Consider the following 21,448-nt stretch of genomic DNA (forward strand, 5'->3'; position numbering starts at 1 on the left):
ATTACTTAGTAAACAGCAGAGTAATTGCTTCAGCAAATTTCCATGTAACTATTCCACATGAAACTTCAACGTGCCCTTGGACTTACTAAACACACATAGTTGTCTCAGATAATCTTAGCAAAAAGAATCAGCAGTGAATCACAGTTAAAAAGAAGATTGCTGTTTTATTATTTAGTCCCACAAAACACGTTAGGGACTCTAAACATTAATAACACAGAGACAAAAAGCCATTGATTTTTACATTAGTAAGACCTTGGTAAGACCTCAGAATCCATTTTTTTCTAACCTGCTGAAACTATGTGTCTGATAAAGCTTATGATGTATAAATTTAATTATTTAAAATATCTTCTCATCTTTTGGAAACTTTTCATATATATTCAATATTTGAATTTCATACAAAGCAAAATTTAAAAACATTTAAGTTGCTACAGGATACTGAGTGATATCAATGTATACAGATGATTCTGGGTTGCCAAAGCAGTGGGAGTGGTGTAAATCTCAAAGTCGCAACTTATCCGAACAAACAAAAAAACAAAAATAAAACAAAACAAAAAAACAGGGAGGACAAATAAAACTACACAAACTCGTGACTCAACATAAATGGAAGACAGAAACCTCTCAACTTCCAATTACTTGTAAGTATAAATGTAAACATTAAATTCCAGCATGCTCTCACTGGTGCTCCTGCCACCAGGCTTCATGGAAACCAACAGCAATTCAGGAGAAATACAAAGAGATAAGAGGGAAGCTAATGGCAGACCTGAATGTGATTTAAAACCACTGCCAGAAAGTCGATCCTATATGTGAAAATACTGAAAGTCAACAGTTAGATACGAGCACTGACACAGAGAAGGGACTTGAAAAGATGTATTAAAGATGACAAGGCAACCTCAGAAAGCTTTCGTGTTGGAGGGAGAAGAGAGCTAGCACAAAAGGAAAGGTTTCTTTGGGAACTATACATAGAAAAGAAAAGGAGCAAGGGGAAATATTTAGAATCCCCTAAGACAAAATAAAATTTTAAAATCCAGTGACACATAACTATTCGAAAGCCATGCCATCCAGTAAAGAAGCAATACTCTGTCTGCAATGACAGACGAGAGTGCTCTTGAACTAGGAATGTCATTCCAACACACTGGAAAAACAAACAAAGAAAAACAAAAAAACTGCTATAAAAAGAAAATTGAGAATAAGCCAAACAATTCATCTGATAGAAATTCCATCCCCTCCCTACAAACTGCCAAAACAGAAGGAAACTATAACGTAACACTCAAACCTTAATTAAATATCCTCAAACAAGCATTTAGGTAGGTGAAACAGAAATTTTAAACTAAGCGAAAATGCATGATCAGAAAAAAAAAAAGAAGTGAGTTGACTGAACTCAAAAAAAAGAAAAATAGAAAAATACAAAACTATACCACAAATAGAAACTACATTACAAAATTCTAAACAAAAAATAGATTTCAATGAAAATATAACAAGGGATAGTAGAAAAACAACAGAAACAACTAAGGGAATAAAATGAAACTGAGAAAAAAAATTAAAGGGTCACAGAGAAAGTGGTTGAAATGGAGGACAGGCAAAAGAAAATCCAATTTACATATCAATTGAATTCCTAAAGAAGATTTTTTTAATGGAATAGAACTAATATTTGAAACTCTACTTCAATAAAGTATTAAAAAATGAAAGACCTGAATCTATACACTGAAAGGGGACACTGGGTATCAAGGGAAAAGGACCTCAAATGATCAACTCCTAGTAAGACTAGTAGACATTAAAGGAAAAATTCTCAGGGTATCAAGGCAAAAAAATTCAAATAATGTACAAAGGAAAGAGAATTAGATTGGCAACAGGTTTATCAAATACAAGACTCAGTGCAAAGTACTGATGGGCAGCATTTTCTTTTTATTTTAATGTATTTTTTCAATTAATTAATTTATTTATTTATTTTGGGTCTTCATTGCTGTGCACAGGCTTTCTCTAGTTGTGGCGAGCAGGGGCTATTCTTCATTTGGTGTGCAGGTTTCTCACTGTGGTGGCTTCTCCTATTGCAGAGCACAGGCTCTAAGTGCACAGGCATCAGTAGTTGTGGCTCGCGGGCTCTAGAGCGCAGGCTCAGTAGTTGTGGCCCACGGGCTTAGCTGCTCTGCAGCATGTAGGATCTTCCCAGACCAGGGCTCGAACCTGTGTCCCCTGAATTGGCAAGCAGATTCTCAACCACTGCGCCACGAGGGAAGTCCCAATGGGCAACATTTTCATAAAATTCCAGGAAATACAGTGGAATCTAAAGATTTATATCCAGCCAAGCTACCTTTGAGTATCAAGCCTATAGAAAAACTGCTTTAAACATGTAATAGCTCAAGGAATTGTGTCCACAAGTCCTTGAGAAATCTATTAGAAGATGAATTTAATCCAACTAAGCAGTTATTGGGAAAGTTAAGCCAAAAATTAACAGTGTGCATTTATATATTTATTTGTATATATAAGACAAAGACAGGGTAAACACAGGAAAATACCATGCTATATGATATACACAATATATTATGTACTAAATGTTCTCACAAAGTAGAAACAATGCTGATAAAACAATGGGATAAGAAGGAAAGGGAAAGAATAAAGTAGAATAAACTTGTATAGGCAATAGGTAGGGGTAGGTATACTATTAAAAGCTGACAAACCAGACATTAAAGAGTTAAAATTTTAAGTTGGGAATAAAGCCATAATTACAATGTGACTACTAAAACAAAAATAAAACACTGCTAGAAAAGAAGTTCAAACAGAGAGACATAAGAGAGAGATAAAAACTCATGTAGTAAAAGAAACCCAGCAAATATACCATAAATGCAGAATGATTATAATATGAAATAATATGATAGAATTAAGACCAAACATAACATTCTTTCCAATAACTTTAGAGGCATTAACATACCTATTAAAAGGAAAAGACTTCTATTCTGGTTCATAAAGCAGAACCTCACTTTATACAATATATAAGGTATATACCTAAAAGAAAATGAGTCAAAAGCCTAAATATAAAGAGTTAAACAAAAATATACCACGAAAATTTTTAAACAGATGAGCAGGGATAGTAACACTGATAAACAAAGTAAAACACAAAACAAAAACTATTAAATGTAAAAAAGGAAGACACTGTTTAATATTAAAAACCAAAAGTCTCAATGAAGATATAGTAAGTATGAATATCTATGTAGCAAATAACACAGCATTCCTCTTTGTAAAGCAAAATCTCAGAGATGCCAGGAGACACAGACAGAGCAAAACCAATAGGAGAGTTTAACATACTACTGACAGATCAGGTGGACTAAAAATGTGAAAACACTTTTTAACCCTACAAATAGAATTATGAAGACTCTATGAATATATATTAAACTTTACACCCTGAAAATAGAAAATATACCTTACTCTATATGGAACATCACAAAAATTAATCATGTATTAGGTCACAAGGAAAATGTCAGAAAGTTCTATAAAAGAGATATATTATAAGCAACACTCTCTGGTTTCAATGAAATAAAACTAGAAATTACTTAAGTAGATTTGTAAAAGCCCCTTCCTACTTGGAAATTTAAAAAACTTTTTTAAAGCAATTCTTGGGTAAAAGAGTAAATACAAACAAAAAATGTCTTTTAAAAATAATAATGAAAGCCCTACATATCAGATATTTTTAGAGCACTGATCAGAGGAAAATTGATAGCCTTAAACACTCATTTTAATGAAATTGAAAGAGTAAAAACTTATGAATTATCTGCAGAGCCAGAAATCTCTCATACTTTATATCTCTCATACTTTATATCTCTCAAGTCTCTCATACTTTATAACTCTCTCTTCTATACCAGCTCTGACCCAGTCTGAAAAGGCTCTCTACTTTTAAGGACTCATGTTATACATATGAATTAAAATCTCAGCTCATAAAGGCGTTTGAAATAAAAATTTTATAACATGGCGTTTCATACATGTATGACTACAGAAAGACAGTGCCCATTTACATTGCAGGTTCTCACTGTTTTTTTCTATTTGGTCCTGATGGTGCAGAAGAGTTCCTGGGAATTGAACTCCCTGGAGGTACATGGCTCAGTGTCTGAGACACAAGACTACTAAATATATCTATTTTATTACACTTCATTTATTTATTCCATTTTGCTTCATTTTTATTTATTCCATTCCCCTTTTTCTATCATGTCTTAATACACAGAAAAACGAAAGAAAAAGGTAGGTCAGTTTCAGGTAAAATTGGTCACGTAACAATGGAAATCAAAATTTTGAGACACACCTATTCTTTCTCCAGTCATATCCCTCTTGTATTGTTAATCATCCCATACAGACCTCTAACAAGCAGCTTTCCTTGTCCTTGCACCCTGTGGCAGGAGCAGGTTACAAGCCAACTCCCATAAGCTCAGCAGAGATTCACACTTACTAATACACTTCTGGAATCTAAGCTTTTAACACATGTATTGTACAAGAAGCAAGGGAGACAAGAATGGCCTTCTTATAGAAAAGGTAGAAAACTAGAGCAGTGTTTCAGCCTCCCTTACCTTCTCTTTTTAATGGCTATCTTAAATATTTAAAACCATATTTGATAAAATGATGCATATCTTTATATAAGAACAATTTTAAGGAGAAATAAACTAAGTACATATAGTATGATATAACCCTGGAGAGCTGTAAAAACTCAATGGACAGCATGAAAAGGCAAAGTGTCTACAGAATAGAAAAACCCCAAGCTAAATGGCAAATGGACAGGAAGAAAACATTTAGAGCACATGTAACAGATAAAGGTTACTATTTAATATATAGACCTCAAATAGGTAAAAATTATCAATATCAATTAACATTAAAAACAAAAATTTGAAAGATTTCCAACATCACGAATTTAAGTAAAATCAGGATATCCTTGCCATGAAATTACAATTTTAAGAATTTCATAATACCCAGTATTAGTGAGAATATGAGAAAATAGTCATTCTCTTAAAATGTTGGTGAGAATGTAAAATTACACAACTTTATTGGAGGGCAACATTGCCAATACCTATCAAAATTAATAATCTACATACCATTTTATTTCCATATCTAACCATCTATTATTCTAAACACTCACACTTAATTACAAAGACACTTTTAATAGTGATTTTTTAAAAGGTGTGTAATAATATGAACAATTTCATGTCTCTTATAAAAAATCAGATTATATATTTCTACATGTGTATATATTTTCATATAAATAAAGGAATAAAGGTCTGGACTGATATACACCAAATGGATAGTGGTTACTATGGGGTGGGAACTGTGCATGGCTAAAAAGAGCAGAGGTACTTTTACTTTTTAGTTCAATATATTGTTACCTGATGTTTGAATTTTTATGTCAAGAATGTTTTCACACATACTTGTATAATTTCCTCTTGTTATTTTTAAAGAAAATAGTAGATTAAAAAAATGAAGATAGTGTGTGTTTAGAACGTTTTAAATACTTCTAGTTATAATGGCACTTCTCAACCTATTCTTTAGTCTCAGTATTTTTATAGTTTCCTATTTTTTTAATCTATCTTTGATTTTGATATGGATTCCACAATAATATCTAACAGTTCAAAAATTCTAACAGTGAATTTTCTAAAGTTTATCCTGTCTATAATGGCATTTTACTTTTAGTGACAACATTTTTCAATTCTTCAATTTCTAATTAGATCTTTTTTTATATACACCTTCATATTTGGTTCTGCCTGTTTGGTTACATAATTTCTTGCTCTAGTCCAATGGAAGTTATTTTTTCACTTATTCCCATGAAAAACAATCAAGCATACTTATTTTAAAGTTTTTAGCAGATCCATCCATTAAACTAATTTTATATAAAGCAAATTCCTGTTTGTGCTATTTATCAAGTTGTCTTTCTCAAAAGTAGATTTCTTCATGTTTTTTATGTCATTTATAGTGGATAAGGTAAAGTGGCCCAACAGAAATTAGATCTGATGAGGTTATCACTTCACTTAATACTTACTGTACACTGTTGTGAGGTATTATTACTCTTGTTTTTTTGTTTTTTTTTTTTTTTTTTTTAACATCTTTATTGAAGTATAATTGCCTTACAATGGTGTGTTAGCTTCTGCTTTATAACAAAGTGAATCAGTTATACATATACAATATGTTCCCATTTCTCTTCCCTCTTGCATCTCCCTCCCTCCCACCCTCCCCATCCCATCCCTCTAGATGGTCACAAAGCACCGAGCTGATCTCCCTGTGCTATGCGGCTGCTTCCCACTAGTTATCTATTTTACATTTGGTAGTGTATATATGTCCATGACACTCTCTTACCCTGTCACATCTCACCCCACCCCCTCCCCATATCCTCAAGTCCATTCTCTAGTAGGTCTGTGTCTTTATTCCCGTCTTGCCACTAGGTTCTTCATGGCCTCTTTTTTTTTTTTTTTCCCCTTAGATTCCGTATATATGTGTTAGCATACTGTATTTGTTTTTCTCTTTCTGACTTACTTCACTCTGTATGACAGACTCTAACTCCATCCACCTCATTACAAATACCTCCATTTCATTTCTTTTTATGGCTGAGTAATATTCCATTGTATATATGTGCCACATCTTCTTTATCCATTCATCTGTCGATGGACATTTAGATTGCTTCCATGTCCTGGCTATTGTAAATAGAGCTGCAATGAACATTTTGGTACATGACTCTTTTTGACCTATGGTTTTCTCAGGGTATATGCCCAGTAGTGGGATTGCTGGGTCGTATGGTAGTTCTATTTGTAGTTTTTTAAGGAACCTCCATACTGTTCTCCATAGTGGCTGTATCAATTTACATTCCCACCAACAGTGCAAGAGTGTTCCCTTTCCTCCACACCCTCTCCAGCATTTATTGTTTCTAGATTTTTTGATGATGGCCATTCTGACCGGTGTGAGATGATATCTCATTGTAGTTTTGATTTGCATTTCTCTAATGATTAATGATGTTGAGCATTCTTTCATGTGTCTGTAGGCCATCTGTATATCTTCTTTGGAGAAATGTCTATTTAGGTCTTCGGCCCATTTTTGGATTGGGTTGTTCGTTTTTTTGTTATTGAGCTGCATGAGCTGCTTGTAAATCTTGGAGATTAATCCTTTGTCAGTTGCTTCATTTGCAAATATTTTCTCCCATTCTGATGGTTGTCTTTTGGTCTTGTTTATGGTTTCCTTTGCTGTGCAAAAGCTTTTAAGTTTCATTAGGTCCCATTTGTTTATTTGTGTTCTTATTTCCATTTCTCTGGGAGCTGGGTCAAAAAGAATCTTGCTGTGATGTATGTCATAGAGTGTTCTGCCTATGTTTTCCTCTAAGAGTTTGATAGTGTCTGCCCTTACACTTAGGTCTTTAATCCATTTTGAGTTTATTTTTGTGCATGGTGTCAGGGAGTGTTCTATTTTCATACTTTTACATGTACCTGTCCAATTTTCCCAGCACCACTTATTGAAGAGGCTGTCTTTTCTCCACTGTATATGCTTGCCTCCTTTATCAAAAATAAGGTGCCCATATGTGTGTGGGTTTATCTCTGGGCTTTCTATCCTGTTCCATTGATCTATATTTCTGTTTTTGTGCCAGTACCAAACTGTCTTGATTACTGAAGCTTTGTAATATAGTCTGAAGTCAGGGAGCCTGATTCCCCCAGCTCCATTTTTCGTTCTCAAGATTGCTTTGGCTATTCGGGGTCTTTTGTGTTTCCATACAAATTGTGAAATTTTTTGTTCTAGTTCTGTGAAAAATGCCAGTGGTAGTTTGATAGGGATTGCATTGAATCTGTAGATTGCTTTGGGTAGTAGAGTCATTTTCACAATGTTGATTCTTCCAATCCAGGAACATGGTATATCTCTCCATCTATTTGTATCATCTTTAATTTCTTTCATCAGTGTCTTATAATTTTCTGCATACAGGTCTTTTGTCTCCTTAGGTAGGTTTATTCCTAGATATTTTATTCTTTTTGTTGCAATGGTAAATGGGAGTGTTTTCTTAATTTCACTTTCAGATTTTGCGTCATTAGTGTATAGAAATGCAAGAGATTTCTGTGCATTAATTTTGTATCCTGCTACTTTACCAAATTCATTGATTAGCTCTAGGAGTTTTCTGGTAGCATCTTTAGGATTCTCTATGTATAGTATCATGTCATCTGCAAATAGTGACAGCTTTACTTCTTCTTTTCCGATTTGGATTCCTTTTATTTCTTTGTCTTCTCTGATTGCTGTGGCTAACACTTCCAAAACTATGTTGAATAATAGTGGTGAGAGTGGGCAACCTTGTCTTGTTCCTGATCTTAGTGGAAATGGTTTCAGTTTTTCACCATTGAGGACAATGTTGGCTGTGGGTTTGTCATATATGGCCTTTATTATGTTGAGGAAAGTTCCCTCTATGCCTACTTTCTGCAGGGCTTTTATCATAAATGGGTGTTGAATTTTGTCGAAAGCTTTCTCTGCATCTATTGAGATGATCATATGGTTTTTCTCCTTCAGTTTGTTAATATGATGTATCACATTGATTGATTTGCGTATATTGAAGAATCCTTGCATTCCTGGGATAAACCCCACTTGATCATGGTGTATGATACTTTTAATGTGCTGTTGGATTCTGTTTGCTAGTATTTTGTTGAGGATTTTTGCATCTATGTTCATCAGTGATATTGGCCTGTAGTTTTCTTTCTTTGTGACATCTTTGTCTGGTTTTGGTATCAGGGTGATGGTGGCCTCGTAGAATGAGTTTGGGAGTGTTCCTCCCTCTGCAATATTTTGGAAGAGTTTGAGAAGGATAGGTGTTAGCTCTTCTCTAAATGTTTGATAGAATTCACCTGTGAAGCCATCTGGTCCTGGGCTTTTGTTTGTTGGAAGGTTTTTAATCACAGTTTCAATTTCAGTGCTTGTGATTGGTCTGTTCATATTTTCTATTTCTTCCTGGTTCAGTCTCGGCAGTTTGTGCCTTTCTAAGAATCTGTCCATTTCTTCCAGGTTGTCCATTTTATTGGCATAGAGTTGCTTGTAGTAATCTCTCATGATCTTTTGTATTTCTGCAGTGTCAGTGGTTACTTCTCCTTTTTCATTTCTAATTCTATTGATCTGAGTCTTCTCCCTTTTTCTCTTGATGAGTCTGGCTAATGGTTTATCAATTTTGTTTATCTTCTCAAAGAACCAGCTTTTAGTTTCATTGATTTTTGCTATTGTTTCCTTCATTTCTTTTTCATTTATTTCTGACCTGATCTTTATAATTTCTTTCCTTCTGCTGGCTTTGGGGTTTTTTTGTTCTTCTTTCTCTAATTGCTTTAGGTGCAAGGTTAGGTTGTTTATTCGAGATGTTTCCTGTTTCTTGAGGTAGGCTTGTATTGCTATAAACTTCCCTCTTAGCACTGCTTTTGCTGCGTCCCATAGGTTTTGGGTCGTCGTATCTCCATTGTCATTTGTTTCTAGGTATTTTTTGATTTCCCCTTTGATTTCTTCAGTGATCACTTCGTTATTAAGTAATGTATTGTGTAGCCTCCATGTGTTTGTATTTTTTACAGGTCTTTTCCTGTAATTGATATCTAGTCTCATAGCGTTGTGGTCGGAAAAGATACTTGATACGATTTCAATTTTCTTAAATTTACCAAGGCTTGATTTGTGACCCAAGATATGATCTATCCTGGAGAATGTTCCATGAGCACTTGAGAAAAATGTGTATTCTGTTGTTTTTGGATGGAATGTCCTATAAATATCAATTAAGTCTATCTTGTTTAATGTATCATTTAAAGCTTGTGTTTCCTTATTTATTTTCATTTTGGATGATCTGTCCATTGGTGAAAGTGGGGTGTTAAAGTCCCCTACTATGATTGTGTTGCTGTCGATTTCCCCTTTTATGGCTGTTAGTATTTGCCTTATGTATTGAGGTGCTCCTATGTTGGGTGCATAAATATTTACAATTGTTATACCTTCCTCTTGTATCGATCCCTTGATCATTATATAGTGTCCTTCTTTGTCTCTTGTAATAGTCTTTATTTTAAAGTCTATTTTGTCTGATATGAGAATTGCTACTCCAGCTTTCTTTTGATTTCCATTTGCATGGAATATCTTTTTCCATCCCCTCACTTTCAGTCTATATGTGTCTCTAGGTCTGAAGTGGGTCTCTTGTAGACAGCATATATATGGGTCTTGTTTTTGTATCCATTCAGCCAGCCTGTGTCTTTTGGTGGGAGCATTTAATCCATTTACATTCAAGGTAATTATCGATATGTATGTTCCTATTCCCATTTTCTTAAATGTTTTGGGTTTGTTATTGTAGGTGTTTTCCTTCTCTTGTGTTTCTTGCCTAGAGAAGTTCCTTTAGCATTTGTTGTAAAGCTGGTTTGGTGGTGCTGAACTCTCTCAGCTTTTGCTTGTCTGTAAAGGTTTTAATTTCTCCATCGAATCTGAATGAGATCCTTGCTGGGTAGTGTAATCTTGGTTGCAGGTTTTTCTCCTTCATCACTTTAAGTATATCCTGCCACTCCCTTCTGGCTTGCAGAGTTTCTGCTGAAAGATCAGATGTTAACCTTATGGGGATTCCCTTGTGTGTTATTTGTTTTTTTTCCCTTGCTGCCTTTAATATGTTTTCCTTATATTTAATTTTTGATAGTTTGATTAATATGTGTCTTGGTGTGTTTCTCCTTGGGTTTATCCTGTATGGGACTCTCTGTGCTTCCAGGACTTGATTAACTATTTCCTTTCCCATATTAGGGAAGTTTTCAACTATAATCTCTTCAAATATCTTCTCAGTCCCTTTCTTTTTCTCTTCTTCTTCTGGGACCCCTATAATTCGAATGTTGGCGCGTTTAATGTTGTCCCAGAGGTCTCTGAGACTGTCCTCAGTTCTTTTCATTCTTTTTTCTTTATCCTGCTCTGCAGTAGTTATTTCCACCATTTTATCTTCCAGGTCACTTATCCTTTCTTCTGCCTCAGTTATTCTGCTATTGATCCCATCTAGAGTATTTTTAATTTCATTTATTGTGGTTTTCATCATTGCTTGGTTCCTCTTTAGTTCTTCTACGTCCTTGTTAAATGTTTCTTGCATTTTGTCTATTCTATTTCCAAGATTTTGGATCATCCTTACTATCATTATTCTGAATTCTTTTTCAGGTAGACTACCTATTTCCTCTTCATTTGTTAAGTCTGGTATGTTCTGACCCTGCTCCTTCATCTGCTGTGTGTTTTTCTGTCGTCTCATTTTGCTTATCTTACTGTGTTTGGGGTCTCCTTTTCACAGGCTGCAGGTTCGTAGTTCCTGTTGTTTTTGGTATCTGTCCCCAGTGGCTAAGGTTGGTTCAGTGGGTTGTGTAGGCTTCCTGGTGGAGGGAACTAGTGCCTGAGCTCTGGTGGATGAGGTTGGCTCTTGTCTTTCTGGTGGGCACGTCCACGTCTGGTGGTGTATTTTGGGGTGTCTGTGGCCTTATTATGATTTTAGGCAGCCTCTCTGCTAATGGATGGGGCTGTGTTCCTGTCTTGCTAGTTGTTTGGCATATGGTGTCCAGCACTGTAGCTTGTTGGTCGTTGAGTGAAGCTGGGTCTTGATGTTGAGATGGAGATCTCTGAGAGATTTTTGCCGTTTGGTATTACGTGAAGCTGGGAGGTCTCTTGTGGACCAGTGTCCTGAAGTTGGCTCTCCCACTTCAGAGGCACGGCCCTGATGCCTGGCTGGAGTACCAAGAGCCTTTCGTCCACACGGCTCAGAGTAAAAGGGAGAAAAAATAGAAAGAAAGAAAGAAAGAAAGAAAGAGGCTATAATATAGTGAAGTAAAATAAAGCTATTGTAAAGCAAAGCTATACAGACAAAATCGCACCCAGAAGCATATACATATACACTCACAAATAAAGGAAAAGGGGAAAAATTAATATATCCTGCTCCCAAAGTCCACCTCCTGAATTTGGGATGATTCGTTGTCTATTCAGGTATTCGCCAGATGCAGGCACATCAAGTTGTTTGTGGAGTTTTAATCCGCTGCTTCTAAGGTTGCTGGGAGAGATTTCCCCTTATCTTCCCTGTTCGCACATTTCCTGGGGTTCAGCTTTGGATTTGGACCCGCCTCTGCGTGTAGGTCGCCTGAGGGCGTCTATTCCCCGCACAGACAGGACGGGGTTAAAGGAGCAGCTGCTTCGGGGGCTCTGGCTCCCTCAGGCCTCGGGGAGGGAGGTGTACAGAGGAGGCGGGGTGAGCCTGCGGCGGCCGAGGCCGGCGTGACGTTGCACCAGCCTGAGGCGGGCAGTGCGTTCTCCCGGGGAACTTGTCCCCGGATCACGGGACCCTGGCAGTGGCGGGCTGCACAGGCTCCCGGGAGGGGCGATGTGGAGAGTGACTTGTGCTCACACACAGGCTTTTTGGAGGCGGCAGCAGCAGCCCCAGCGTCTCACGCCCGTCTCTGGGGTCCGTGCTGATCGCCGCGGCTCACGCCTTTCTCTGGAGTTCGTTTAGGCGGCACTCTGAATCCCCTCTCCTTGCGCGCCGCGAAACAAAGAGGCAAGAAAAAGTCTCTTGCCTCTTCGGCAGCTGCAGACTTTTTCCCGGACTCCCTACCAGCCAGCTGTGGTGCGCTAACCCCTTCAGGCTGTGTTCACGCCGCCAGCCCCAGTCCTCTCCCTGCGATCCAACCGAAACCGAAACCCGAGCCTCAGCTCCCAGCCCCGCCCGCCGAGCAGACAAGCCTCTCGGGCTGGTGAGTGCTGCTCGGCGCCGAGCCTCTGTGCGGGAGTCTCTCCGTTTTTTCCTCTGCGCCCCTGTTGCTGTGGGGTCTGCGGTGATCGCCGCGGCTCGCGCCCTTCTCTGGAGTTCGTTTAGGCGGCGCTCTGAATCCCCTCTCCTTGCGCGCCGCGAAACAAAGAGGGAAGAAAAAGTCTCTTGCCTCTTCGGCAGCTGCAGACTTTTTCCCGGACTCCCTACCAGCCAGCTGTGGTGCGCTAACCCCTTCAGGCTGTGTTCACGCCGCCAGCCCCAGTCGTCTCCCTGCGATCCAACCGAAACCGAAACCCGAGCCTCAGCTCCCAGCCCCGCCCGCCGAGCAGCCAAGCCTCTCGGGCTGGTGAGTGCTGCTCCGCGCCAAGCCTCTGTGCGGGAGTCTCTCCGTTTTTTTCCTCTGTGCCCCTGTTGCTGTGGGGTCTGCGGTGATCGCCGCGGCTTGCGCCCTTCTCTGGAGTTCGTTTAGGCGGCGCTCTGAATCCCCTCTCCTTGCGCGCCGCGAAACAAAGAGGCAAGAAAAAGTCCCTTGCCTCTTCGGCAGCTGCAGACTTTTTCCCGGTCTCCCTCCCAGCCAGCTGTTGTGCACTAATCCCTTCAGGCTGTGTTCACGCTGCCAGCCTCAGTCCTCTCCCTGTGATCCGACCGAAGCCGAGCCTCAGCTCCCAGCCCCGCCCGCCCCGGCGGGGGAGCAGACAAGCCTCTCGGGCTGGTGAGTGCTGCTCGGCGCCGATCCTCTGTGCGGGAATCTCTCCGTTTTTCCCTCTGCGCCCCTGTTGCTGTGGGATCCGCGCTGGTAGCTGCGGCTCGCGCCCGTCTCTGAAGTTCGTTTAGGCGGCGCTCTGAATCCCCTCTCCTCGCGCACCCGGAAACAAAGAGGGAAGAAAAAGTCTCCTGCCTCTTCGGCAGCTGCAGACTTTTTCCTGGACTCCCTCCCGGCTAGCTGTGGTGCACTAACCCCTTCAGGCTGTGTTCACGCCGCCAACCCCAGTCCTCTCCCTGCGATCCGACCGAAGCCCGAGCCTCAGCTCCCAGCCCCGCCCGCCCCGGCGGGTGAGCAGACAAGCCTCTCGGGCTGGAGAGTGCTGCTCGGCGCTGAGCCTCCGTGCGGGAACCTCTCCGCTTTGCCCTCCACACCCCTGTGGCTGCGCTCTCCTCCGTGGCTCCGAAGCTTCCCCCCTCTGCCACCCGCAGTCTCCGCCCGCGAAGGGGCTTCCTAGTGCGTGGAAATCTTTCCTCCTTCACGACTCCCTCCCACTAGTGCAGGTGCCGTCCCTATTCTTTTGTCTCTGTTATTTCTTTTTTCTTTTGCCCTACCCAAGTACGGGGGGAGTTTCTTGCCTTTTTGGAGGTCGGACGTTTTCTGCCAGCGTTCAGTGGGTGTTCTGTAGGAGCAGTTCCACGTGTAGATGTATTTCTACTGTATCTGTGGGAAGGAAGGTGATCTCCGCGTCTTACTCTTCCGCCATCTTCCCGAGGACCCCTACTCTTGTTTTATGGATAAAGAAACCCAAGTTTGTAATATTGCTTACTCATCAATGAAAGAACTAGCAATAGGTCTGATTCCACAGCCTCATTCCTTTGCCATAGCACTGTGTGTGTTTGTGATTTAAAAAAATTTGTAGTTGGCAACAAGCTTTCACCAAAATAAATTCAGTCAATGTGACTATTCATCCAGAGTGTCAAGAATATTGTCCCAGAAGTCAATGACCACCTTTTTTCTTGATCACAGTACACTACAGGTGAGTTCCTCTAGATTTTACTTGTACAAACAATCCTTCCTTCAAACTAAATTACAGTAAAAACACTTACCACAAAGGAAATTGCTAACAAAATCATTATCTACCTCAGCACAGCACAAACTAATGTTATTACCTCCAGGAAACAGAAGCAACTGAGTTATATAATAGAAATATTAATTTAAAGGTCACTGGATGTCAGAATGTATTATTTTAAAGAAATCTCCTGAGTCACCATTCATTAGAAATTATAATGGTTAGAACTCCAAGTTCAATGCCATGAATCAGCAGATCTCTCTCCTCCCTGGTTCATTTAGCACCAGTTATGAAGATCTGGAAGGCGGAGGATAGTTATTCTCTCTCTGAAATATTTCCTTTCACTTGTAAGGAAGAAGAAAGAAAACCAGAGAGCCCTTCCTAAGCAACACTTTATTAAATATACATCTAATACCCTGCATTAATATATAGAGCACACACACACAGAAATTAGCTCTAGAAGGAGCCAGCTTAGTCCCATGCCCTCATTTAACAGATAATGAAACTAAGACTCAGTAAAGCGTTTACCCAATCAAAGCTGCAGAAATACTGATTGAAAGAACCACAAATAAAGGGGGGTAAAAATATTATACCACTTCTCTCAGCTAGATAAAAACCATTCGGTACAACTGAACATGAAACAAAGATATGAAAGTTACTGGTATTTTCATTCTTCTATGTCATTTAAAAACTTCAACTCTTCTTCTGGACCTACACTTGCATAGTAAAGGAATTTGGTGAAAACTGAGTAATTAGCCTCTGCAATACATCAAAATACTTTCCAAACACTATACTTAATGTAACTGAGGCTGAAGTAGCATTCAATAATCATATTAAGATAAGGATGCCTATGTTTTAAAATGCATGGTGAGACCTGCATATACCCTCCAAAGTGCTAATTTGGGATTAAAAAGCAATTATAATTGCCAAAGAGCATAGGTTGATCACTGATACTACCATTCGGTATACAGAGTACTGTAGACACAGCTCATTGTCTGTAACATGTTAAACATAACCAAGAAACTCTGGTAGAGGGAAACAAATAGAAAGAAAATTTTATGGCATATCAAATGAACTGAAATCTTCAAATTTTTCTTTTCCTGATTTCAAGTCCAAGAGTCACTTTTTATAGTATACATAGGGCAAGAAAAACCATTAGTACTGGGCATCAAGTACATCTCTGGTAATTTAATATGTTCCCTGAACATTCCATTTTTTTTAAGTTCCATTACAGATCTCTTTGTACGTCAAGATTACTATTGCAAGGGCTTCCCTGGTGGCGCAGTGGTTGAGAATCTGCCTGTTAATGCAGGGGACACAGGTTCGCGCCCTGGTCTGGGAAGATCCTATATGCTGCGGAGCAACTGGGCCCGTGAGCCACAACTACTGAGCCTGCGCGTCTGGAGCCTGTGCTCCACAACAGGAGAGGCCACGATAATGAGAGGCCTGCGCACCGCAATGAAGAGTGGCCCCCGCTTGCCACAACTAGAGAAAGCCCTAGCACAGAAACGAAGACCCAACATAGCAATCAATCAATCAATAAAATAAATAAATCTTTAAAAAAAAAAAAAGATTACTATTGCAAGATAATATACTTATCCACTCAAGTTTTCTCTACATCAAATTGAAAAGTTGGGACAAAGTATAAAAGACATTATTCTAGTTGTTTTTAAAAAATTATATACTATTTAGATTTCTTAAAATTTAAAACTGAATATTTTCTGCCAATATGATTCCTATTTCATCACAACACATCTCTGATATTCACCATATTCTCATACATAAAATATAATACAACCACTTTAGAATAATCTTTAGCTATATCTCCTAGAGCTAGACATATACCCTATGTCCCCAGCAATTCCACTCCGAGGTCGACAGCCAAGAGAAATTCTTACATATACAGGAAAATTTAAGCAGTTATCTGTAGTATCCAAAAGGTAACAACTTAAATGTCTATTAACAGTACAACTGAAAAATAAATTGTGGAGTAACCTTACAAGGAACATTTCACAGCAATAAAACTGAACTTCCACTACACACAGTGTGGATGAGCGTCATCTACATAATGGTGAGTGAAAGAAGTTAGACACAAAAGAGTACATACTATATAATTCAACTTACATACACCTTTAAAAACAAGAAAAACTAATCTATGGAGATAATAATTATCTGAGTGAGATAATGACAGGAAGGAAGCATGAGAAAGATAATGTTCTTTACCTGCATCTGTGTGGTGGTTTCATGGGCAACCACCTTGGAAAAGTTCACCAAGCTGTACTCTTAGGATGTGTATTCATTTCTGCTTGAATGTTATACTTCAATTTAAGATCATCACTTCAAACACTAGGCATACATTAGAATTTTTCTAAGATTATATCTTGGAGTAGTGAATTCATCCTAGCAGTATTAATCAGAATAATAATATTCTAGTAATGACTTTCTACTAACTAACTATGTGATCTTTAACATAACTTAACCTCCCAGTGATAATTCTAATAGCCAATAAATCTCAGAGATCTTCTGGAGATTTTTCTGAAAGACTTTAAATCATTTTTATTCATGTAACAAATATTCATGTGAGCTTACTATATGTAGGACAGTGTTGTAGGCACTTATTGCTCTTACTCTAGTGGAAAGAAATAGAAAACACGCAGAGGAAGGAAGGAAGGAAGGAAGGATGGAAGGGAGGGAGGGAGGAAGATGTAAACTGTAATCAGTAATTAGAAAGTATAGCTATATTAATAGATATATACACACCAAATGAAAGTCCATCCAGTGTGAACACATCTGAACACACAAACACAAAAGGGAACCTAGCTTTAAATAACTATTTCATTATGCTGTGAAGTGAATCCTCTTCCAGGGTTAATATTCCAGCATAAATCTTCATGAATAAGTCTTTATAACACATGAAATATTTAAGCATTTCCTTAAAACCACAGAGGACAGAGCTGCAACCAAAGAGGCAGATTTTTCAAAGAAAGAGATTAGGTCAGTAATTAAAAAGAAACTTTAAACAACCAAAATATTTTAAAAGGCAGTGTTAAAAGAGAAACTTGATACTGGATTGTAGACAAGAAATAATTTGTATTTGGGAAGGAGGTTAGATTTGACCTATAAGACCCTTCTAGGAAGGATTTAATTCTAAGAACAGGAATTATCGATTAGGAGTTTTGAAAATATATTAAAATATGGCAGACTTTTAAATGCTTACTGTGTATATACAATAATAAAAAGAATAAAAGTCATACACAATCTTATATTCATAATAAATTGACAGTTAAAGTACTCTATTATCTTATAGATCTTAAAATGTTATTATAATTATACATATATGGTATAATTATAACAAAAATAAAATTTTATGTCTCTTTTTTAGTGAGCATTATATCTCTAAGTATTTTTAATATGTTAATTTTTACTGTAATTCTAGCTAGGTTAATAAGAATGTTTATATCAGTAAATACACGCTTTTTAAGTAGAAAAAGGTACGTACATTTCTAAAAAGCAACATAATTCTTTTAATCTGTTTTAACATCCTTCTAGGACAAAAATGCAAAAAACAAGCAAACTGAAAAAAATACTTACGTATGTATACACTAAAATCAAATTGCCTAAAAATTCAAATAACAGAATAAAATAGCAATGAAACTTACTGAGGCTCTGTTTATGCCACTCCCTAGTGGCTTCAAATTATCTTTCATCAGTTAAATGCAACCAAGCTGAAAATCCTTGCAACTGCCTATTATACACACTAGACATTTGTAGAATATTACCAACGAATATTTATTGAGTGGTTGTAGCCTTTTCTAATCCATTCTCCACACTACAGTTACAACAGTCTTTCTAAAATGATAATTTTATAAACTCATGCCCCTTCTAAAAGACATAAATGCTTTCCCTGCTACCACAGAATCACATCTAAGTTCCTTAAAAGGACTTTTGAGGTGGCATGCCCTGGTTACTTGTGCAGCCTTACCTCTCCCCACTCTATCTGAACTTAGTTTTTCAACCACATGGCTTTAATTTCAGGTTCTCTGAACTTTTTGTGGAGTCCCAGTTCTAAACATGAGCTGTCACTTCCGCCTAGAACACTATTTCCTGATCTCTCACCCTAACTTCTACTGAGTCTTCAATATTCACCTGCAAGAAGGAATGATCCTCATGGAGAAGACCTTCCTGGTTCCCCACATACCAGTGCTTCACCCCTACAGCAATCTCATGCTGGGTTATACCACTTAATGGCCTACCTTCCCCCAAAACAGCAAGACAGAGATCATTTCTGTGTGTCACCACTCTGTACCCAATGACACCTAGAAAATTCATTATCTGTTGGATGAGTGAATGATATAAATGCCAGTCCTTGATATAGGTAATATGAGTTCTAGGTTCTTAGAACACTACACACAATAAAATATTTCCCACACAAATAGTTTCCCTGTCTGGGCATTTGCTTAATTTGAAAAAGCAGAGTAGAAGAGTAGGTGACCTTGGGCAAATTACTTAACCTCTTCAAGCTTTATCTTCCACTACTTTAAAGAGGGGGACCTTCACCATTTCATCATATGGTGCAACCATCCACTCATTGATCAAACCAGAAAACCTGTCATCATCCTTGTTTCCTCTCCCTCCCTCTACTATCATACCCAATCCAAACCAAAAGTCTGTATATCTACCTCCAAAGAGATATTTCAATTTGTCTGCTTCTCTCCATTTTTTTCTATCCCCACAGTAATCCAGCTTCTCTATTAGATTTTCAAGTACATTTTCCCATTCTTGCCCCATCCAATTTATTTATCACAAAGCAGTCAGAGAACCTTTATCAAACTATAAAGTGAGGGCTTCCCTGGTGGCGCAGTGGTTGAGAGTCTGCCTGCTAATGCAGGGAACACGGGTTCGAGCCCTGGTCTGGGAAGATCCCACATGCTGTGGAGCAACTAGGCCCGTGAGCCACAACTACTGAGCCTGCGCGTCTGGAGCCTGTGCTCCCAAGAGAGGCCGCGATAGCGAGAGGCCCGCGCACCGCGATGAAGAGTGGCCCCCGCTTGCCGCAACTAGAGAAAGCCCTCGCACAGAAACGAAGACCCAACACAGCCAAAAATAAATAAATTCATTAAAAAAAAAAACTATAAAGTGAACTGTCACTCTACCTAAAATCTCCCTCAGTGACGTCCTACTACCCTATTAAATGATGTGGCCCCTAACAACATCTCCAAACTCATCTCATCCAACTATGCCCAAAGTTCCCAACACACAACACACTGGCCTCCTTCCAGATCTTGCAACTTATCAAGCTTTCTCCTGCCTCAGAGCCTTTGCATATGCTGTTCTCTCTGCCTAGCACACTCTTGCCTTTGGTTTTCGTAGGGTTGGTTCCTTTACTTCCTTCAGCTTCAATGTTATTTCTCTTCAGAGAGGTTTTCCCTGAACACTGTATCCAAATTGTTCCCTCAGCCTGCAATCCTGTTATTCTCTATTACCACACTTTCCTTCTTCGCTTTTCAGCAAATTCCCAATGTGTAGAGCCATGGCTCAGCACACAGCAACAGACTAAAAATGTTTTGGGAAGGAAGAAAAGAAGGGAAGCTGTACATGGGCAGAACATGTGCAGTCTATTCTGATGTGAGCATGGGTTCTCTGTTTTCTCTAAATTTCACCTTCAACAGTCTGACATCCATCAGTAGAGTTGGATAAATGCCTTCTGTTATGAAGACAACTGTTTTTTTTTGTTTTTTCTAATTCTCTTTTTTTTGGGGGGGGGTAATTTTTTTTTATTATTAATTAATTAATTTATTTATTTATTTTTGGTTGAGTTGGGTCTTCGTTGCTGTGCGCGGGCTTTCTCTAGTTGTGGCGAGCAGGGGCTACTCTTTATTTATTTATTTATTTTTTAAATTTTCTTATGACAAGAATTTATTACTTTTGTAAATGAAAAATAACTTTACTGATCAATTTTATAGATTTAAAACAATATGAGCATTTATATATAAATGTTCACATTATAGAAATTTTTATAAAAATACAGATAAAGAAAAGACAAGTCTTATCACTCAGAGATTTCCAGCATTTCAAGCATATATATTTACAGAAATTTGCATTTTTTAGGGTACGCATTGGGGGGCTACTCTTCGTTGTGGTGCGCGGGCTTCTCATTGCGGTGGCTTCTCACTGCGGAGCAAGGTCTCTAGGCGCACGGGCTTCAGTAGTTGTGGCTTACGGGCTCTAGAGCGCAGGCTCAGCAGTTGTGGCGCACAGGCTTAGTTGCTCCGCGGCATGTGGGATCTTCCCCGACTAGGGCTCGAACCCGTGTCCCCTGCATTGGCAGGCGGATTCTTAACCACTGCACCACCAGGGAAGCCCAAGACTACTGTTAATGCATAAGTTACCTGAGATAAGGCAAGGGTTGATATAATTGGGTCAATAAAAGTAGATAGCTATTACCTCAGAAAGGATGAAATATGATAATAAGAAATAGAAAATAAAATACTTGACAGTTTTGATAAGAGAAATAAATCCAGAAAGTTCTGAAAATGAAGTGCCACCTAAGGGTGGTGGCATCAGGAAGCCACCACATGATAAGGTTTTGGAGGAAAAAATGAGGCAAAACAACATTCGAGTCCCAGAAATACATGATTTTAAATAGGAATAATACTGATGGGGACAGACAGAGTAACAAAGATAAACCCTCATTATCTCACATTTCACATATGGTTTTTTCCTAGAATTTTCCCTGCACAGAAATATTAAGCGTGAAAATTGGAAATTTCATATAGGATCACCTAGAATGTAATCCCAATTTTATGAGTCAATCAATTCCTTTATAACTCCTAGGCCAGTCTACTATTGCTGAATGTGTAATATTACTAACTTGAGGTCGGGTAAAAATGCCAAGTAGATCTACTCACAGCAAATTGTTTCAGTTGTGCTCCATGAGAGCTGGATGCACTCAGGTTTATTT

The 21,448-nt window shown here is 38.5% G+C and overlaps 1 protein-coding gene across 5 annotated transcripts in view; it reads right to left on the bottom strand.

Annotated features, from left to right (window-relative positions):
• Positions 1-21,448, bottom strand: part of IMMP2L (inner mitochondrial membrane peptidase subunit 2) — a 681,598-nt gene that overhangs the window by 453,281 nt on the left and 206,869 nt on the right. The window lies entirely within an intron of this gene.

This window comes from Balaenoptera physalus (genome assembly GCF_965194825.1).
Source record: "Balaenoptera physalus genome assembly, chromosome: 8".
Classification (NCBI taxonomy): Eukaryota; Metazoa; Chordata; class Mammalia; order Artiodactyla; family Balaenopteridae; genus Balaenoptera; species Balaenoptera physalus.